General features: G+C 40.5%; 1 long non-coding RNA gene across 1 annotated transcript; it reads right to left on the bottom strand.

Annotated features, from left to right (window-relative positions):
• Window positions 1-18444: 18444 nt before the first annotated feature.
• On the bottom strand, window positions 18445-19950 carry LOC132042631 (uncharacterized). The gene is made up of 3 exons (XR_009411526.1): window positions 19799-19950; window positions 19287-19336; window positions 18445-18582 (listed from the first exon to the last, which is right to left on the bottom strand). It is a non-coding gene; the product is annotated as an uncharacterized LOC132042631 (long non-coding RNA).
• Window positions 19951-21508: the final 1558 nt, after the last annotated feature.

Here is a 21508-nt window from a genome sequence, read left to right as displayed (position 1 = left end):
GGATTCATGCCTTAGAAGGAAGGGATTTTCCTCACATACCTTTGTCGTTTAGCTATTCTATCGCTTGCTCGTTCTCCTTTAATGCACTTGTTTATACCTTCAAGAGAATTCGTATCGACGTTAGCTATATCGTCGTGAAAACATACTTACTAAAGCTATAGAAATTTGGGAAGCATTTCCTTTGTTTATACTACTTTCCGCCATATTCCATATCAACTCCCAACATTCATAACGACAATCACAATATCCCTAACAACAATCGTCATTCATTCGTATGATTCGTATTTCACAATTCTACTTCAATCCTCCATATTCATGACTAAAGTCCATCGTCGTATTCTTTCATATCCAATACTTATTTCATGTTCTATAGGTCATTTATAACACATTCATAACATCAACATATCCATTTCCATGATTCAATTCAACTATCACATACTAGCAATACTATTCACACATTTGATGACCCATTTGTTGTACTCTTCTACAATCCATGTGTTTCAACCTATAAATACTTCAAAAAACATGTAAAGATCATGAAACAAACCTAATATGATGGAGGAATAAGCTTACAATGGTGATTCACCCTTAGCACCAAAACCCTACTTTATCTCTCTTGGGAGTTCTTGACTTGGATGACTTTTAATGGGTCTCCTTCACTTGATTCTCTTGATTTCTTGTTGTTGATCCTTGATTTCTATGGATTTCTCATGGATGAAATGTTTGGAACACTCTAGAGGTTTCTTGTGTTGTGGAGAAGTGAGGTGAAATGAAATGGAAATGAAAAATGGTCCCTTATATAAAATACACTTCAGCCCCGATTGAAATATACGGACCAACATACGGTCCGTATAAAATCTACTGACCGTATGTTGGACCGTATATCTGGTCCAGTGAATCATGACATACTGGGCTGGATCTACGGCTGGACATACGGTCCGTAGATCTTATACGGCCACATGTCCGGCCGTATGTTTGTCCGATTTTCCGAGAGTTGTTTCGTCGACTCGTTTGATCTCCGATCCTTATGGAACCTTCTTAACACTTGTTCCTTACTTCAATACCATTCTAAGGGACGTTATAACTCTTCCTCAAAGGGTCATTAAGACATCATTAACTTAATACTCGAAATTCTTATCCGATACCCAACATGTGTCCCGCTTCTCTTAACAACTTTCTTTCCTTCACCCGAATGTCTTTGAATATCTTAATTAGCATCATCGATTACTATCCCCTACTTGTCCGAACCTCGTGAACGTCATGTCCTTCGTGAGTCTATTCACTGTACGCTAACGGGGAGTTTTCTAAGGTGTAACATTCTCCCCGCCTTTTGGAACATTCGTCCTCGAATGTTAAGTCGTCGGGGACTCTAGAAAAATTTCGCCAGAGTTTCCCCTGTAATATGGCACTACCGTCCTGTCACAACAACCCATAATATCATTGCCTCATAGGGCCACAACATAATAGCAATATAAACTGGCCACACGCGACCCATATACATACAATAAAGCATACATACCTCATCACCTCGGCGTTTCGTCATAGCTTTCTTCCGGGGGCTGAAATAAATGTGGATATGTGGATTTCATCTTCTCTTCCGCTTCCCAAGTCACTTCTTCTCGATTGTTATTTCGCCATAGAACCTTGACTGAAGCTATTTCCTTATTTCGAAGTTGTCGTATTTGTCTGTCTAATATAGCAATAGGCACTTCTTCATAAGCTAGCTTTTCTGTGATCTGAACATCATCTATTGGCACAATCTTTGTGGGATCTCCCACACATTTGCGGAGCATAGAGACATGGAATACTGGGTGAACTAAATCAAGCTCTGAAGGCAATTCTAATTCATACGCCACTTGACCCACTTTGCGGATGATTTTGTAGGGTCCAATGTATCGAGGACTTAGCTTTCCTTTCTTACCAAATCTGATCACCCCTTTCATCGGGGATACTTTCAAGAATACCCAATCATTAAATTGAAATTCTAAATCTCGCCGGTGGTTATCCGCATATGAATTTTGGCGACTTTGGGCTGTCAATAATCGATCTCGTATCACCTTGAATTTTGTTACTGCTTGCTGAATCAACTTGGGCCCTATTAACTGTACCTCTCCAACATCAAACCATCCAATTGGAGATCTACATCTCCTTCCATACAGAGCTTCATATGGAGCCATTTGGATACTGAAATGGTAGCTATTGTTGTAGGCAAATTCAACTAGGGGTAAGTGGTCATCCCAACTACCACCAAAATCTAATACACATGTTTGTAGCATATCCTCCAAGGTCTGTATAGTATGCTCCGCTTGTCCGTTAGTTTGCGGATGAAATGCCGTGCTGAGCCTCACTTGAGTACCTAGACCCTCTTGAAAGGATTTCCAGAATTTAGCTGTGAACTGTGCTCCTCTGTCTGTGATAATAGACACTGGAATACCGTGAAGTCTCACAATCTCCTTAAGATACAACCTTGTATAATCTTCAGCTGAATATGTAGTTCTGACTGGGAGGAAATGAGTTGTTTTTGTCAACCTATCCACAATCACCTATATAGAATCATACTTGCCTCGAGAGCGGGGCAATCCTACAATAAAATCCCTATTGATCACTTCCCATTTCCATGTAGGAATTTCTATTGCTTGCAATAATCCTCCTGGCTTTTCATGTTCTACCTTTACTTGTTGGCAGTTCAGACATTTGGCTACAAATTCTTCTATGTCTCTTTTCATGCCATCCCACCAATACGTCAATTTGAGATCATGGTACATCTTTGTCGTTCCAGGATGAATGGAATAACGAGAATAATGAGCTTCTTCTAGAATTCGGCGGCGTAGTCCCGCCACATCCGGAACACATAATCTATTCTGATGCCTGAGAACCCCATCTACCGAGACTTCAAATGGTGACTTTTCTTTTGGAAATTTCACACCTTTATAATACTTCAATTTGGGATCCTCGTATTGACGCTCTTTTATTTTCGCATCCAAGGATGAAACTGTGGGATTGTTAACACCGACTCCTGCATCGCCTGAATCAATTATGCGCACTCCAAGGTTAGCTAGTTGATGGAGTTCATGAATCATTTCTTTCTTCTCCAAAGGCACTTCACATAGGTTACCCAGAGATCGGCGACTAAGCGCATCCGCTACTACATTTGCCTTTCCGGGGTGGTATAAGATATTTACATCATAATCCTTCAATAATTCCAACCACCGCCACTGTCGCAGATGCAACTCCTTCTGTTTGAAAATATACTGGAGACTCTTATGATCTGTGTAAATATCAACATGTACGCCATATAAGTAATGTCTCCACATTTTTAGTGTATAAATAACTGCGGCTAATTCAAGATCGTGAGTTGGGTAGTTCTTTTCATGTTTTCGCAGCTGTCTCGAAGCATAATCAATGACTTTTCCATGCTGTATCAATACACATCCTAGCCCAACACCAGAAGCATCACAATACACAACATAGCTATCCGGCCCTTCTGGAAGCATTAAGACTGGAGCTGAGGTTAATTTGTCCTTCAACTCTTGGAAGCTACGCTCACAAGCGTCATTCCGCTGAAATTTTGCTGACTTCTGGGTCAACTTCGTCAATGGGGCTGAAATAGATGAAAAGCCCTTACGATCTCCCGTAATAACCCGCCAAACCCGTAAAACTACGAACTTCTCAGTAGGTGTCGTAGGCCTCCGCCAAGTCTTTACAGCCTCTATTTTCTGAGTATCAACTCTAATGCCATCATCTGAAATAACATGGCCCAAGAATGTCATAGAATTTAGCCAAAACTCGCACTTGGAGAATTTTGCATACAACTCCCGAGCACGGAGAATTCCAAGGACAATACGTAGGTGATCTGCATGCTCTGATTCTGTGTGAGAATACACTAAAATATCATCAATGAATACTATCACAAACAAGTCCAAGAGAGGCCTGAATACATTATTCATCAAATTCATAAACACTGCCGGAGCATTAGTTAGCCCAAACGACATTACTCGAAATTCATAATGGCCATATCTCGTTCTGAAAGCTGTCTTGGGAATATCTTCTTCTCTGACTCTCACTTGATGATAACCCGATCTCAAATCTATTTTGGAAAACCATTTGGCTCCTTGTAGTTGATCAAATAAGTCATCAATTCTTGGGAGCGGATACTTGTTCTTTATCGTCACCTTATTCAGCTGTCTACAATCAATACACATTCGTAGGGAGCCATCTTTCTTTCTTACAAATAGGACTGGCGCTCCCCACGGTGATGAACTGGGTCTAATGAACCCCTTCTCGAGCAAATCTTTCGACTGAGCCTTTAATTCCTTCAATTCTGCCGGAGCCATTCGATAAGGAGGAATAGAAATAGGCTTGGTATCCGGTAATACATCAATGGCGAAATCAATCTCCCTTTCTTGAGGAAGGCCTAGAAGTTCATCTGGAAATACATTCGGAAACTCATTCACTACCGGAACAGATTGGAAAATTGGCGATGTTGACTCGGTGTCATGAACTCGGACTAAATGATAAATATAGCCCTTTGCTATCATCTTTCTTGCCTTAAGGTAGGAAATAAACCTACCTCTCGGAGTTGCCGTATTACCCTTCCATTCAAGCACGGGCTCTCCCGGAAATTGGAATCGAACTAATTTCATTCGACAATCAACATTAGCATAGCATGAGGCCAACCAATCCATACCCATTATAACATCGAAATCTAGCATTTCTAGCTCCACTAAATCAGCTTTGGTTTGGCGATCGCATATTACAATTATAACATCTTTATACACTTGTTTAGCTATCACGGGATCACCAACCGGAGTGGATACCTCGAAAGGTTTGATCGGCTCGGGTTTCACCCCAATACGATTAGCAACATAGGGGGTAATATAAGATAATATGGAGCCTGGATCGATCAATGCATACACATCATGAGAAAACACAGTCAATGTACCTGTGACCACATCTGGAGATGACTCAAGATCTTGCCGTCCGGCTAAAGCATATAAGCGGTGCTGGGTGGCACCTGAAGTAGATGCTCCCTCTCGGCCTCTGCCTCGCCGAGTCCGGGGAGTCTGCCCGTGGGACCCGCTCGCAAGGATCCCGCTACCGACCCCGTGGGCCGAACCCCACCTCCGCCATATCTCGAAGGACAACAAGCATCAAGTGTCCCGTCCGCCCCACAAATATAACATGCATCTGTGCCCTGGCGACATGGCCCTGAGTGCAATTTTCTGCACTGACTGCATCGGGGAACGGGTGGTCTCCCTTGACTGTAATCTCCCCCAAATTGAGAATCTGAGGCTCTCGAACTCTGGCCCTGTCCTAAACGGAAAGAGAGATCAGATTTCCTGCCTCGGAACCGGGGAGGTGCACTCGTCACTGACTGGCCTGAGTGCCTAGAATATGCCTGTCTCGATCTCCTTCTATAATCACCGCCTATACCCATAGATCTAGCCCTCTTGCTTTGCCCTCTATCACCATCACGATCACCCCTCTGCGGAGGTTGTTGCCCTTCAAGATTTTGGGCATGTGCTTGAATGCGGGAAATATCCATCCCGTCTTGCAATGAAGCTGTCAAGCAATCCTTAAATAAATGTGGCCCTAGGCCACTCACAAATCTGTGCACCCTGTCGCCCATGTCGGCTACCATAGTAGGAGCATATCTAGCCAAAGAATTAAATTGAAGGCTATATGTCACGACCCGAACTACGGGCCGCGACGGGTATCGGAGGCTAACCACCGAACACCACTCGTCCCATTACCCATAACCTTCCATACATAATACATGCGCTCAATTTCATGGAAACCTATCATTATGGGAAACTTGATGATTTTTATAAACATAGACCTTTAGGCCATCAAAATAGTATATACACCTATACACATACATATACATGGAAATCATACCATACTACCCACACATGCGCATCTACGAGCCTCTACTAGAGTACTAAACATACGGACGGGACAGGACCCCGTCATGCCCAAAATATGAATATACAAATATGTACCAAAAGAATCATCAATAGCACCTCCGGATGATGGAGTGCTCACAAATCAGCTACTGGCTCCTAGGGATCAGCACCGTCTCCTTGCCTACCTGTGGGCATGAACACAACGTCCGAAGAAAGGACGTCAGTACGAACATTGTACTGAGTATGTAAGGCAGGAGTGAAACAAATATAATCTGGAAATCATAAGTCATGAGATGAGGGTATAACCTGTACACTCTTTACATATGAACCAGTTTCATGTACATACATCATACATAAATATATCACATACATTATCATAGCATGCAAGCATCGTCACATCAATCATACATCATTATATCGTTACCCGCGTCCGAGTAACCATCCCCTGCAGCCACTAGTGGTGACATGTCCGCTCTTTTCTCGGTGCGGTGGAATTATAGCAGCCCGCCGTAGCGGTGACATGTCCGGCCAATTAGGCGCGGTGGAATCATAGCAGCCCGCCGTAGCGGTGACATGTCCGGCTAATTAGGCGCGGTAGAATCACATTATCACACATACAATGCAATTCATATATTTGTCATCATTAACATTCATTTCATGGACATATCGTGACTTATCATGATTTTACCATAGTTTAGCATCCTTAGTTACATATACATATACATACATTAAGCTTAAGAGCGGCTATGTTTATGTCGGGGTGACGTAAGGTCGTAAACCCCCGGTCATGTTATGGAATCAGCATAAGCGTCATATCTCACCTTGGGAGGATTTACAATATAAGGTGAGTGCATATAAGAAAGAATGCCAACGGATCGTGATCATCATTATTGATCGCGTAAGAACACCATATCGTGGTCTATAGAGTCTTTATTACATTCATAGCGTATTTCTTATCCAGTCTCGCTACTCATGAACTTAGACATGTCATCTCTAAGAACGTAGAAGATTCATGAAGGAAGAGGAAAATCATGCATAAGATTCATGCCTTAGAAGGAAGGGTAATGCCTCACATACCTTTGTCGTTTAATTACTTTACAACTTGCTCGTCCCCCTTTAACGTCCTCGCCTTTACCTTCAAGAGAATCCGTTTCGTCGTTAGCTAGGCAATTATAAAACCATGCCTCTTAAGGCTAAAGAAAATTGGGCAGCCTTTCCTTTGTTTATACTACTTTCCGCCATATTTCATATCAACTTCCAACACTCATAACAACCATCACAATATCGCTAACAACAATCGTCATTCATTTCCATGATTCGCATTTCATAATTTCATCTAAAGTCTCCATATTCATGACTAAGGTTCATTATCACATTTGTTCACTTGTAATACTTATTCCATGCTCTAAATATCACTTATAACACATTCACAATCTCCACATAATCATTTTCATGATTCACCTCAACTACTATTCAACAATGACATTATTCACCCATTTATAATCCATTTTCCATACTCTTTCATAATCTAAGTGGTTCATCTTAATAATACTTCAAATAACATGTAAAGTTCATGAAACTCACCTCAAATGGTGGAGGAATTGTTATAACCCGTAATTTTACACAATTGGAAAATTCGAAATAGTTGTGACTTGTAAGAAATAAGGCCACATGTTGATTTGATTTAATATATATATGTTGTTCATGAAAAAAATATTGCCACGGAAATATGGAGGAAGGTCAAGGGAAAAAATGGGGAATTTTGGAAATTTGTTTCGGGAATTTTAAAATAAGACCAGCAACAATTTGGGCCTAAATGAAATGAAATGAAAAAAAAAAAGAGCAAGAAGGGCCCAATTCAAGGTGGTGGACGGCCAACTACATGGCTCAAGTCCACAATTAAATGAAACCCATGTATTATAAAGCAAAGAAGGGTCATGAACCTTCTACACATTTGACCATTCAAGAAAAACAATTGAGAGCAAAAAAAAAAAAAGGGGCCATTCGGCCATTGAAGGAGAAAAGAAAAAAAAAAAAAATTTTTTGCCCATCAATCTTGATCCAAAATCTGAACTTTCTAGAATTCCTCCTAAGTTGGAAACCCTCTTCAATGTGATATAAATTTGGAGGCAAGAAAGTACTTTTTTTTTTACAAAGTGGAGAATTTGGAAAAGGTAAGGATTCTACTCTTTTTAGCTTGGAAGAATTTTATATATATGTTGTAGTATGTGGGAATGAATGTAGAGTATGAAAATTTTGTGTCATGGGTATGTGTGTGTGTGTGGCCGAAAATGGGTGTTGATGGAGAGGGATGATCAAATTTTATTTATTATGAAATTGTGTTGTAATGGCCTTTTTATGTAAATGGAAGAATAATGGTTCAAGTTGGCATGAGAATTTATTGCAAGTTGTTATAGGAAATTATGTGATTTTTTACATAGTTTTTATGTAATTATGGAAGTGGAGTTCTAAATGTGAATTGTTGTGTTGTTGGTGAATTTGGAAGGATGCTAGTCCAAATTAGCATGAAAAATTGGTTGTTAAGTTGTTGTAGGAAGTTTTGGTAATTTTATTGTAGATTTATGTAATTATGGAAATGAAATTGTTAGGGTGCAAATTGTGATTGTTGTTAATGAAATCGGAAGATAAAAAGGTGTTGTGAGTATTTATGTCGAAAATTAGAGGTTTCGGATGAATTATGGTTTGGGTGGGAATTTTGTATATTTTGTAAATATTTTGTAGAATGATAGGAAATGCTCCCGAATTGAATTGGAATGATCTTGATTAGTAATGAATATGAAAATATTGATATTGGTTGAAAATGCGAAGTTAGATTGGAAGTTGTCGCATTATGTAGGAAAGAAGACTATTTATGTTAATATGCGTTTTACTTTGATTGTTGGTGTGGTTGGTGTTGTTGTTGGTATGGTTGTTGACATTTGGGCCGAGTTAAATTCTCGGGGGTGCCGTATGTATAGGGGAGATGCTTTGCCCAAATTTACGTGGACAAGTATGAGTTAAGATTGAATTCCTAAAGGCTTGTAATTGACATTTGGTACTTATGACCAATTGTAGATTTTGGAGAAAACGGGATTTGAGTTTGGACAAGCGTAAAGAGCGAATAACGTATGCGAAGCCTTACCTTTCCTTCCTCTGGCATGATCTTTATGAAATAAGCAAATAACGTGCGTGTATGATTCTAAAGAAATTCCTGCTCTTAGAACCACTAGGATGGCTAACGTTATTGATTTCCATAAGCCACTTCAGATGATTATGATGCGTATCCATGATGTCCGATGATGTGTATCTATGATGTCCTGAAGTTTGGCCAATATATTTCCGGATGGCATTTGAGAAACAAATGATCTGACTATATTTTTGACTTTCCGAAAAAAATTAATATTTTCGGTTGTTCCATCGAGCCTTTGATATGTTTTTATACGTACGTATGATTCCAAAGGTTCTATTTGATTTGGTCCATAACGATATCCAAAAGATTCTTGACATGGTTACGGCTTTGATTCCCCAAAAATAGCTCCTGAAATGCTCGTAGAAGGTTCTGTACTTCAAATGATCCTTATTTGTTTCCTGATATGTGTATTCTTAACGTCATCAAATTATGATCCTTATGTCTTTCGTACGACTAAATTTCAAAAGTTGGTTTTCAAAAGGGTTTTGTTCTTAAACGATTTTGAAACTACGAACGTCCGTAACTTTCGCAGAAAGGCTCTGATCGCTTTGATATCTTCGCAAATGATTTCATGACGTATAATGACTTAAGATTTCATAGGCGGACCCGGATTGGGTTGACGCTTGCCCGTGGGTCCCGCGACCTTCTATGATGGTTCTAACGACCTATTTTCGAAAGAATTTAATACGACTATCTTTCCGACCCCCGAGTATGACTATACATTTATTTGCTTTGAGCTCGAAATGAGGATTTTCACACATATGATTTTGATACGTGGCTATGGTTTCGAAATTCGGTTTGATATGTTCCCGAGTGATATTCGGAAGGAAACCCGATTTGACTATTGTTTCAGTTTTGAAGTAACAGTTGTTTTGATTATCTTCTTGGGTCTTTGTAAGTGTTTTGCATTGCATATGGTATTAACCGCTGGGTTCCTGGCCGCGGTATATTTATATAATTGTGATATTAACCGCTGGGTTCCTGGCCGCGGTATATTTATATATTTGTGATATTAACCGCTGGGTTCCTGGCCGCGGTATATGTGATATGATAATGTGAGGACATGATGATGTGATATGATATGTTTGATTTTCCCGTATATATGAGACAGAAATGGTTCTTTCGAAAAGAAATGTTTTCACTTATGACACTTAGTCCCATTATGGGCCGGATATTATACGCGGCAGCGTTATACATGATTTGTACGTTCGGAGTAAGCGTTTGGGGCATTCTGACTATTATGTTTGTTCTGCGTACCTCGTTTGTACGATTTGTATCTCGGATGTAAGCACACTGGTATTCGGGTCATTATGCTGACTTTCTGTACTCCGCGCTTCAGTATGATTTTGTTTACGGTATCTCATGCTTTACATGCTCAGTACATATTCCATGCTGACCTCCTTTCTTCGGGGGCTGCGTTTTATGCCCGCAGGTACAGACGCCCGATTTGAAGATCCGCCAGTTTAGGATACTTACTCTCGTCGCTTTAGCGCTCCTTTGTTCCGGAGCCTACACTTTGGCACAGATTTTTTTGTTGTAAATATGTATATATCTATTCAGGGGTACGGCGGGGCCCTGTCCCGTCATATGATTCTGTTGTTCTGTTTAGAGGTCTGTAGACATGTATGTGGGTTGTGTCTAGTTTGTTCGGACGTGTATGCGTGACATGTGTTTTGGGCGGTCCACTCGCCACGGCAGCCTTGCCGGCTCGCCTGTATATATGTATATTGATCTGCTGGCCCTGCGTGGCCTTTGTTGGTATTTCTCGTGCGAGGTTTGATTTGGATAGTAAGAAAAAACGAGAGGAAACTCGCCCAAATTTTTCTAAAATATTTAGATTATCACCTTACCGGTTTGTGTAATATATGAGGTACTGTGTGTTAGTTACGTATGGGTGCCCAGCTCGGGCACTAGTCACGGCCTACGGGGTTGGGTCGTGACAGAAGTGGTATCAGAGCAGTTCGTCCTCGGAATGTCTACAGACGTGTCTAGTAGAGTCTTTTTTATCGGTGTGTTGTGCACCACATCTATAAACAGGAGGCTACAGGACATTTAGGATGTTATCTTTCTTTCTGATCTTAGATCGTGCGATAGAGCAGTATTATTAGGATGATTCTTTTCTAACTAATCGCTATGTTTTCAGCGATGCCTCCGAGAAAGGCGACAGTCGCCCGTGAGGGCAAGTCTGCCGCGATGAGGAGAGACCAGCCGGGCTCAGAGAGTTACTCGGACCCTTGCTCAGATTATGCATGATACTGCGCCCCGGTCAGCGGGCTCTGCTACGCCATCATCATCACAGGGGCATAGAGCAGCAGCAGCTGCAGGACAGGGGGCGGCTCCACCGCCAGCCCCTGAGGTTCGAGCACCCGCGCCTCCAGCCCCCCAGCCAGGGGCGGACGATGGGACCCTGCGAGAGGCAGTCCAGTTATTGACTCGATTGGTAGCGGGACGAGTCCACGGCGAGGGAGCGAGGGGATGATCGTGTGATAGGCGTGATAGCCGAGAGGCCCGTGATTTTCTCGCTTTGTGGCCCACCAGAGTTTTTCGGGTCAAAGCCCGCAGAGGACCCTCAGGAATTCATCCGACAGATGCAGCGCACCCTGCGATTGATTAGTGCTTCTGAGACCGAGTCCGTGGAGATGGATTCATATCGGTTGTACGATGTAGCGGCTAATTGGTATGAGTCTTGGATGCTGTCTAGAGGCGAGGGCGCCCCTCCAGCCGTATGGGGCGAGTTTACAGAGGCCTTCCTGGCCCATTTCCTACCTCCGGAGGTGAGGCGGGCCAGGGTAGACAGATTCCTGCTGTTGAAGCAGAGGGGCAGGCCAGTCCGGGAGTACAGTTTAGAGTTCGATTCGCTGGCCAGATATGCGCCCGCATATGTAGCTGACATGACTGACCGGATGCACCGATATATAGTGGGGCTGGACCAGTACTTCGTTGGCCGGACGCGCGGTAATGGCGGCCCGACCCGGTATGGATATCGCCGTATTCGGCCCATGCCCGGGGGCATCGGAGGGACGACGCAGGGCATCGACCGATAGGGATTATGACGGGGGCCGGCCCAAGAGGGCCGGTCTCCGCGGGATATTCGGGGAGTCTCGAGGGCGGCGTGCCTCGGCGAAGAAGAGAGAGATATCCTCCCCGACGGCGCGGTATATGCCCCCACAGTTCACTGGTAGGGGGCCAGAGAGTGCAGGATATTCGGGAGCGGGTCAGAGCTCCAGGGCTTCGGGCCCACAGGTGGACCGAGGTTCCGGTCAGTGGAGGCCACCCATACCTCGGTGTTCTTACTGTAGGGGACGCCACCCGGAGGGGGAGTGTCGTCGTGCCACGGGTGCTTGCTTTACCTGTGGCCAGCAGGGCCACTTTATGAGAGATTGTCCACTCGGGAGCAGTGCAGGGGGAGCAGCCCAGCCTACCGGGTCAGTCGCCGGTTCGTCTTCACCTTCCGTAGATATGCGCCCGATGGGGCGGGGCATACCGGCACCAGCAGGCCGTGGCAGAGGCCGTGGCGGAGCCTCCAGTTCTGGCGGTCCATCGAACCGCCTATATGCATTGACCCATAGACAAGATCAGGAGGCGCCACCGGACGCGGGTACAGGTAATTTAAACTCTTTAATTGATTATGCTGATTGATGTATGAATTATTTGTGATAATTGTAAAAGAAACTCCCCCGAGTGTGTATAAGATCCCGTAAGGTTAATTTAACATTCGAGGACGAATGTTCTAAAGGAGGGAAGGATGTTATAACCCGTAATTTTACACAATTGGAAAATTCGAAATAGTTGTGACTTGTAAGAAATAAGGCCACATGTTGATTTGATTTAATATATATATGTTGTTCATGAAAAAAATATTGCCGCGGAAATATGGAGGAAGGTCAAGGGCAAAAATGGGGAATTTTGGAAATTTGTTTCGGGAATTTTAAAATAAGACCCGCAACAATTTGGGCCTAAATGAAATGAAATGAAAAAAAAAAAAAAAAAAAAAAAAAGAAGGGCCCAATTCAAGGTGGTGGACGGCCAACTACATGGCCCAAGTCCACAATTAAATGAAACCCATGTATTATAAAGCAAAGAAGGGGCATGAACCTTCTACACATTTGACCATTCAAGAAAAACAATTGAGAGCAAAAAAAAAAAGGGGCCATTCGGCCATTGAAGGAGAAAAGAAAAAAAAAAAAATTTTTTGCCCATCAATCTTGATCCAAAATCTTAACTTTCTAGAATTCCTTCTAAGTTGGAAACCCTCTTCAATGTGATATAAATTTGGAGGCAAGAAAGTACTTTTTTTTTTACAAAGTGGAGAATTTGGAAAAGGTAAGGATTCTACTCTTTTTAGCTTGGAAGAATTTTATATATATGTTGTAGTATGTGGGAATGAATGTAGAGTATGAAAATTTTGTGTCATGGGTATGTGTGTGTGTGTGTGTGTGAAAATGGGTGTTGATGGAGAGGGATGATCAAATTTTATTTATTATGAAATTGTGTTGTAATGGCCTTTTTATGTAAATGGAAGAATAATGGTTCAAGTTGGCATGAGAATTTATTTCAAGTTGTTATAGGAAATTATGTGATTTTTTACATAGTTTTTATGTAATTATGGAAGTGGAGTTCTAAATGTGAATTGTTGTGTTGTTGGTGAATTTGGAAGGATGCTAGTCCAAATTAGCATGAAAAATTGGTTGTTAAGTTGTTGTAGGAAGTTTTGGTAATTTTATTGTAGATTTATGTAATTATGGAAATGAAATTGTTAGGGTGCAAATTGTGATTGTTGTTAATGAAATTGGAAGAAAAAAAGGTGTTGTGAGTATTTATGTCGAAAATTAGAGGTTTCGGATGAATTATGGTTTGGGTGGGAATTTTGTATATTTTGTAAATATTTTGTAGAATGATAGGAAATGCTCCCGAATTGAATTGGAATGATCTTGATTAGTAATGAATATGAAAATATTGATATTGGTTGAAAATGCGAAGTTAGATTGGAAGTTGTCGCATTATGTAGGAAAGAAGACTTTATGTTAATATGCGTTTTACTTTGATTGTTGGTGTGGTTGGTGTTGTTGTTGGTATGGTTGTTGACATTTAAGCCGAGTTAAATTCTCGGGGGTGCCGTATGTATAGGGGAGATGCTGCCCAAATTTACGTGGACAAGTATGAGTTAAGATTGAATTCCTAAAGGCTTGTAATTGACATTTGGTACTTATGACCAATTGTAGATTTTGGAGAAAACGGGATTTGAGTTTGGACAAGCGTAAAGAGCGAATAAGGTATGCGAAGCCTTACCTTTCCTTCCTTTGGCATGATCTTTATGAAATAAGCAAATAACGTGCGTGTATGATTCTAAAGAAATTCCTGCTCTTAGAACCACTAGGATGGCTAACGTTATTGATTTCCATAAGCCACTTCAGATGATTATGATGCGTATCCATGATGTCCGATGATGTGTGTCTATGATGTCCGAAGTTTGGCCAATATATTTCCGGATGGCATTTGAGAAACAAATGATCTGACAATAGTTTTGACTTTCCGAAAAAAATTAATATATTCGGTTGTTCCATCGAGCCTTTGATATGTTTTGATACATACGTAAGATTCCAAAGGTTCTATTTGATTTGGTCCATAACGATATCCAAAAGATTCTTGACATGCTTACGGCTTTGATTCCCCAAAAATAGCTCCTGAAATGCTCGTAGAAGGTTCTGTACTTCAAACGATCCTTATTTGTTTCCTGATATGTGTATTCTTAACGTCATCAAATTATGATCCTTATGTCTTTCGTACGACTAAATTTCAAAAGTTGGTTTTCAAAAGGGTTTTCACTACTGGAAAATAGGCTTATGGCAACGCCGAGAAAACCGTTGCTATAGACAGGAGCACTGTTGCTATAGATATATCTATAGCAACGGTTTATCATGCGTTCCATCTGCTCGCGTGCCCATATATCTATGGCAACGGTTTGTGCAACGGTTGGCGAAACCCGTTGCTATATCATTATCTACAGCAACGGTTGTTCCTTTTTCTGATGCAACGAGTTTTTGTGTGTATATGGAACGGTTGCCAACCGTCCCCATAGACCTTTAAGCAACGACTTTTGAGGCTATTGCAACGGTTTCGTAGAGGTTATTGCACCAGCCTTTTACTTTATTGCAACGGTTTTTGTCTAATGCAACGGTCTTTTTGTTTGTTATTTGGAACAGCCTATTGCCATGGTTTGTCTGAAATAGTAGCCCTGGTTATAAATTTATATATATATATATATATATATATATATATATATATATATATATATATATATATATATATATATATATCATATATTTAATAAAATAAATAAAATACATTACAAATTACATAAACCGTAAAACACAATTTTTCATAATCCAAAATATCCAACATTCCTAATCCAACATATATACCCGTAAAAGCAAAATGTTCAACCCAAAATGCATAATTAAGTTTTACATTTCAAGATTTAGGATAAGTTTCAAAATGTTCGATAGCAAAAAGATTCTTCGAACATGTAGAAATCTTCATAAAAGATCTTCTCAAGTAAGATCAATGTCTTCACCGTCTCCGTCCCTTTCTTCATTTTCGACACCTACAAAAGAGAATAAATAATGTCATCGCCCTTCAAATGCACACGCACATAATACAAAGAATAAATAATGTCACCGCCTTCATATTGTAAGTTTTGTCATCACCAAGGGCATGAAGAAAATAGTTTGCAGATTGATGTTGAAAAAGAGAGGTTTTCAACAAGGTGATATTGAGCGCTTAATGGGACAAATTTGAAGGTGATTTACGTCAATTTTTGAATATAAAAAAGAATAAAGATGTTGATGGTTGTGCTAACAAACCTCGGGAAGGCTCATGGTGCAAATGGTATAGCGTACAAGGTTGTGGAAAATATAGACGACCAGGTGCGAGAACAACTGTTGGAAAAGCAATTAATCGCTAATAGCAAAAGGCAAAAACGGATGGCTTTACAAACAACGAAACTAGAGGAAAAGATGCGAGCAAAAATGTTGCTGCAAAGAATTTTTGATGTTGTGCAAACTAAAAACAAGTTTGCGACTAAAGGAGGGTGAGGATGAGGCATCAGTAGTAGAAATTGCTGATGATGCTACTGGTAGGCAGCTGGTTGTAGAAGATTCTGATGCTCATGTGTAAAAGGTAGAGGTGTCAGGGAAACAGTTGGTGGAAATTCATAAGGGTACGATTGGTACAAATACTGCTCGAAATACTCAGCAACTGTTGGTTAATGCACCAGTTCATTCAGTTGCACAAAAGGTAGCAGATGGCTCAATATTTCGTAGTGGCAAAACCACCGAATGAGAATTCGATAAGCAATCGAGTGCGCAAAGCAGAGGCTCAAAAGAATGCAGAAACTGGTGATAATATTGGTAAGACTAAGCAGTGGGTTGAAGCCTCTTTTTCAAGTCCAAAGGTGCAGAAGGCCACTATGAATAAGGCTTGCCATGAGGTTCCTTCCACCACTTGTTTTAGTGGTGAGAGGAATTTGTGGAGTGATTAGATTGTAGAAAATGTGGAAGAAAGCGAGATTACAGATGTGGTAAATATGGAGACACAATTTGCTATAACACCCCGCAGTCAAGTAGTGAATGATGTTGCTAAGATTGGATTGGAGAAGCGGTGGTTGTTGCAACACATGATGGTAAGTTTGTGGAGGTTGCGTAAAGTCCAACCGCTTGTACAACTGGTTGCAGATTCAGTTCATGTAGCTGATAAGGGTGGTGAGAAGCAACTTAATGTAAATGCCAAAGCTTACACTCCAATAAAGAGCACGAAGCAATCTATGAAAGATATTACTGCTGCTATATTTCCTATTAATCAATGCCAAGTAGTGGAGAAGCTTGTTACTTTGAAACAAGATTACTTAGAAGTTCCATCTACTACTTATGGAACTCGGTGAAGAAAGGAAAACATGGAGTGAGCGGTTGAAGAAGATTTAGAGGAGGATCAAATTAATAGTGAGGAGAAAGTTAATTATGAGCGGATCGGTGATTCGTAACCATCGAAGATGCCATTAATCTTATGTTTGGCAAGGACATGGATGATGTATTTATTGGTGTTCGGGAGAATATGGTTGTAGAACCTGGTACCGAAGCTCAATCTGGTGCTAAGGTGCAAGGTTTGGTTGATGAAAGCAAATCCGAAAGAATGCACGAATTCAAGTTAATTCTCCGGGAAATTCGGTCACAAACAATAGCAAAGTGCATCAAAAATAAATGGTGCAGGTGACAATGAAATGGTGAGGGCAAGTGAAGTCAAAGATCGGAACAACACGGGGGCAATTCGCACTTGCCCTTCTTTGGGGTGGTCTTTAAATTTTGCCCCTCATATTTGCGGTCTTTAAATTTTGCCCCTCATATTTGTGGTCTTTAAGTTTTGCCCTTAGCTTGGATACCCGAGGTTTTGGGTTCGAACCCCCGCTCAAGCATAAAATAAAGAAATAATTTCGCAAGGCGGGGGCTAGAGGGAGTGTACGCCCCTCCTCCGCATAACTTCCTTAAGGAAAAACTAAAGTTATGCCGGAGGGGGCATAACTTTTCCTCAAGACATAGTTTAGTTATGCCTTATGGAGCAAAACTTTTCCTTAAGGAACTATGCCTTATGGGCGTACTTTTAATTAAGGCATAACCAAAAGTATGCCTTAACTAAAAGTGTGCCTTGAAAAGTTTTAAAAAAAAAAAAGTCTCAAGGCAAAGTCTGCCCCCTCCGGCATAACTTCCTTAAGGAAAAACTAAAGTTATGCCGGAGGGGGCATAACTTTTCCTCAAGGCATAATTTAGTTTTGCCTTATGGGGCAAAACTTTTCCTTAAGGAATTATGCCTTATGGGGCAGACTTTTAATTAAGGTATAACCAAAAGTATGCCTTAACTAAAAGTGTGCCTTGAAAAGTTTTTTTTTTAAAAAAAAAATGTCTCAAGGCAAAGTCTGCCCCCTCCGGCATAACTTCCTTAAGGAAAAACTAAAGTTATGCCGGAGGGGGCATAACTTTTCCTCAAGGCATAATTTAGTTTTGCCTTATTGGGCAAAACTTTTCCTTAAGGAATTATGCCTTATGGGGCAGACTTTTAATTAAGGTATAACCAAAAGTATGCCTTAACTAAAAGTGTGCCTTGAAAAGTTAAAAAAAAAAAAAAAAAGTCTCAAGGCAAAGTCTGCCCCCTCCGGCATAACTTCCTTAAGGAAAAACTAAAGTTATGCCGGGGGGGCATAACTTTTCCTCAAGGCATAATTTAGTTTTGTCAAGATCATTGCTAATAAGAACTGTAATTCCAACTGATGCACAGGCGGCAACAAATGTAAGAGTAGAAGTGATCCCATCACCAACAGCAAATAGACTGACAACTGTTGCATTTCTATAACTTCTTTTCACCAATATTGCATATACATCAGCTATAGCAAGTACAAGGCTCCATATGATCTGTAATCCAACAGCTGCTACAAGGTAGCTGAAAGCAGAACAGTGGGGAAATCAAGAGGTGGTAACCATAACACAAATAGAGATAATGATGCAAATCTTAGTAGCAACACATGAAAATTCCCGAGAATCAATTTAGCGAATTAATTATTGTTCAAAACCGAGCCGTTCACATTTTTGGCGAAACGAGATCCACTCCAAATATATAATTATCACGATTATCCTTTTCATAGAAGATTCTTCGTCTGTTCCATTGGGAAGGATGCGTTTTCTTCACGCTAGATGGAAGTACTTGTCTACTCTTTGTAAATACGAGAAGAATTCCCGAATGGAAAAATATTAACTAAAAGCTTTTGGCATCTAATAGAGGGTCAAGATTGTTAATCGATTTTAGAGTATTTATAAACAAGCTTTTCATTATAACCGAAAATGCTTTTTTAGTCAAAAGTCGAGTGCACTCTAGTGATCCACACCTCTCTCAAATTCACAAAATTAATTCCTCATAATTCAAGCATGCCTAGCCATATAGGGCCTCCATCTATATTTCCTCATCCCATAAATGAGAACTAGCTAAAAGTTTGAAGGTTCTTGGAAAACGAACTTGCCAACCGAAAACTAAGAAGATGAAAATGGGACTTTAAATAACAACCGATAAAAATTCAATTACCAACTAAACCAATATAAAATTCAATATCAAACAGAATTGTAAGAGCTACAAAATATTATTGAAATTACCTTTCGACGAGCAACGAATTGAGGCGTTTGAGAGTTGACAATGCTTCAAGCTTTCACCATGGACAACGAGTTTAGAACAAGAATAAACAAACACAAATGAGAAGCAAAAGAAAGGAAATTCCAAGAGCAAAGAAAACCTAATTTACGTTAGATTCTTGAGAGAAAAAATCGTGTCTCACAAGCTCATTTTATACAACAAAATCAGAACAATCCAACATTAGACACGGCATTAACTTTGAAAACGAAAAGCTCACACCTTTCCGCTAGATATTTACTAAATCGAAGTAATTCCACCCAATTCTTACAACAACAAAATAAGCAACCAGATATTTTAAAAATATTGAGACAAAAAAAAAAAAAAAAAAAAAAAGGAATATCAAGAAATCAGAGCCCATACTTATTCAAAAAAAAAAAAAAAATCAAAACCCATACCACAAATGATTTTATTTTAGAATTGGAAGAACATGCAAAATAAATCCAAAAAAAAGAGATGAGAGAATAGAGAAGATAACTTGGAATTGAGTAACCCGCTACGAGATTCGGAGAGCATTGATAATTAGGGTGCAAAGTGAAGTAGAAATTTGTAGAGAGAGATAGAGTGAGGTGGGTGATGAATTTAGTAGAGAGAGAGAGTTCGGTGTTTAATTTCGTTCAATACGATTTTACGATTTTTGGCTAAAAGGAAAAATAATGTGGTCTCTCTATTAGGCGGGCTACAGTGAAAATAAGGAAAATTTGGGAGGGAATTTAAAACCGTTGCAATAGAAACAAAACTGTTGCCATATTACAACTATTGCAACGGTTAAAGAAAATCGTCCCATTAGGGACATGTATGGTGACGGTTTAGATACAATTGCAACGGTTTAGACGCTAAAGTGTAGCTATAGCATTACGTCCTTGTGCAACGAGTATAACCGTTGCGATTTCCGATTACAGACAACGGTTGTATAACCGTTGCGGAGGAAAAAAACGTTGCCATAATACAATTTCCAGTAGTGTTTGTTCTTAAACGATTTTGAAACTACGAACGTCCGTAACTTTCGCAGAAAGGCTCGGATCGCTTTGATATCTTCGCAAATGATTTCATGACGTATAATGACTTAGGATTTCATAGGCGGACCCGGATTGGGTTGACGCTCTCCCGTGGGTCCCGTGACCTTCTATGTTGGTTCTAACGACCTATTTTCGAAAGAATTTAATACGACTATCTTTTCGACCCCCGAGTATGACTATACATTTATTTGCGAGCTGAAATGAGGATTTTCACACATATGATTTTGATACGTGGCTATGGTTTTTAAATTCGGTTTGATATGTTCCCAGAGTGATATTCGGAAGGAAACCCGATTTGACTATTGTTTCGGTTTTGAAGTAATGATTGTTTTGATTATCTTCTTGGGTCTTTGTAAGTGTTTTGCATTGCATATGGTATTAACCGGCCGGGTTCTGGCCGCGGTATATGTATATAATTGTGATATTAACCGCCGGGTTCTGGCCGCGGAGATATTTATATATATCGTGATCTTAACCGCCGGGTTCCTGGCCGCGGTATATTTATATATTTGTGATATTAACCGGGTTCCTGGCGCGGTATATGTGATATGATAATGTGAGGACATGATGATGTGATATGATATGTTTGATTTTCCCGTATATGAGACGAGAAATGGTTCTTTCGAAAAGAAATGTTTTCACTTATGACACTTAGTCCCATTATGGGCCGGATATTATACGCGGCAGCGTTATACATGATTTGTACGTTCGGAGTAAGCGTTTGGGGCATTCTGACTATTATGTTTGTTCTCTGTACCTCGTTTGTACGATTTGTATCTCGGATGTAAGCACACTGGTATTCTGGTCATTATGCTGACTTTCTGTACTCCGCGCTTCAGTATGATTTTGTTTACGGTATCTCATGCTTTACATGCTCAGTACATATTCCATGCTGACCTCCTTTCTTCGGGGGCTGCGTTTTATGCCCGCAGGTACAGACGCCCGATTTGAAGATCCGCCAGTTTAGGATACTTACTCTGCTGCTTTAGAGCGCTCCTTTGTTCCGGAGCCTACACTTTGGTACAAATTTTTCTGTTGTAAATATGTATATATCTATTCAGGGGTACGGTGGGGCCTTGTCCTGTCATATGATTCTGTTGTTCTGTTTAGAGGTCTGTAGACATGTTTGTGGGTTGTGTCTAGTTTGTTCGGACGTGTATGCGTGACAT

This window comes from Lycium ferocissimum, unplaced genomic scaffold (assembly GCF_029784015.1).
Source record: "Lycium ferocissimum isolate CSIRO_LF1 unplaced genomic scaffold, AGI_CSIRO_Lferr_CH_V1 ctg16735, whole genome shotgun sequence".
Classification (NCBI taxonomy): Eukaryota; Viridiplantae; Streptophyta; class Magnoliopsida; order Solanales; family Solanaceae; genus Lycium; species Lycium ferocissimum.
The sequence above is the reverse complement of the archived record's forward strand: the minus strand, read 5'-3'. Positions and strand labels throughout refer to the sequence as shown.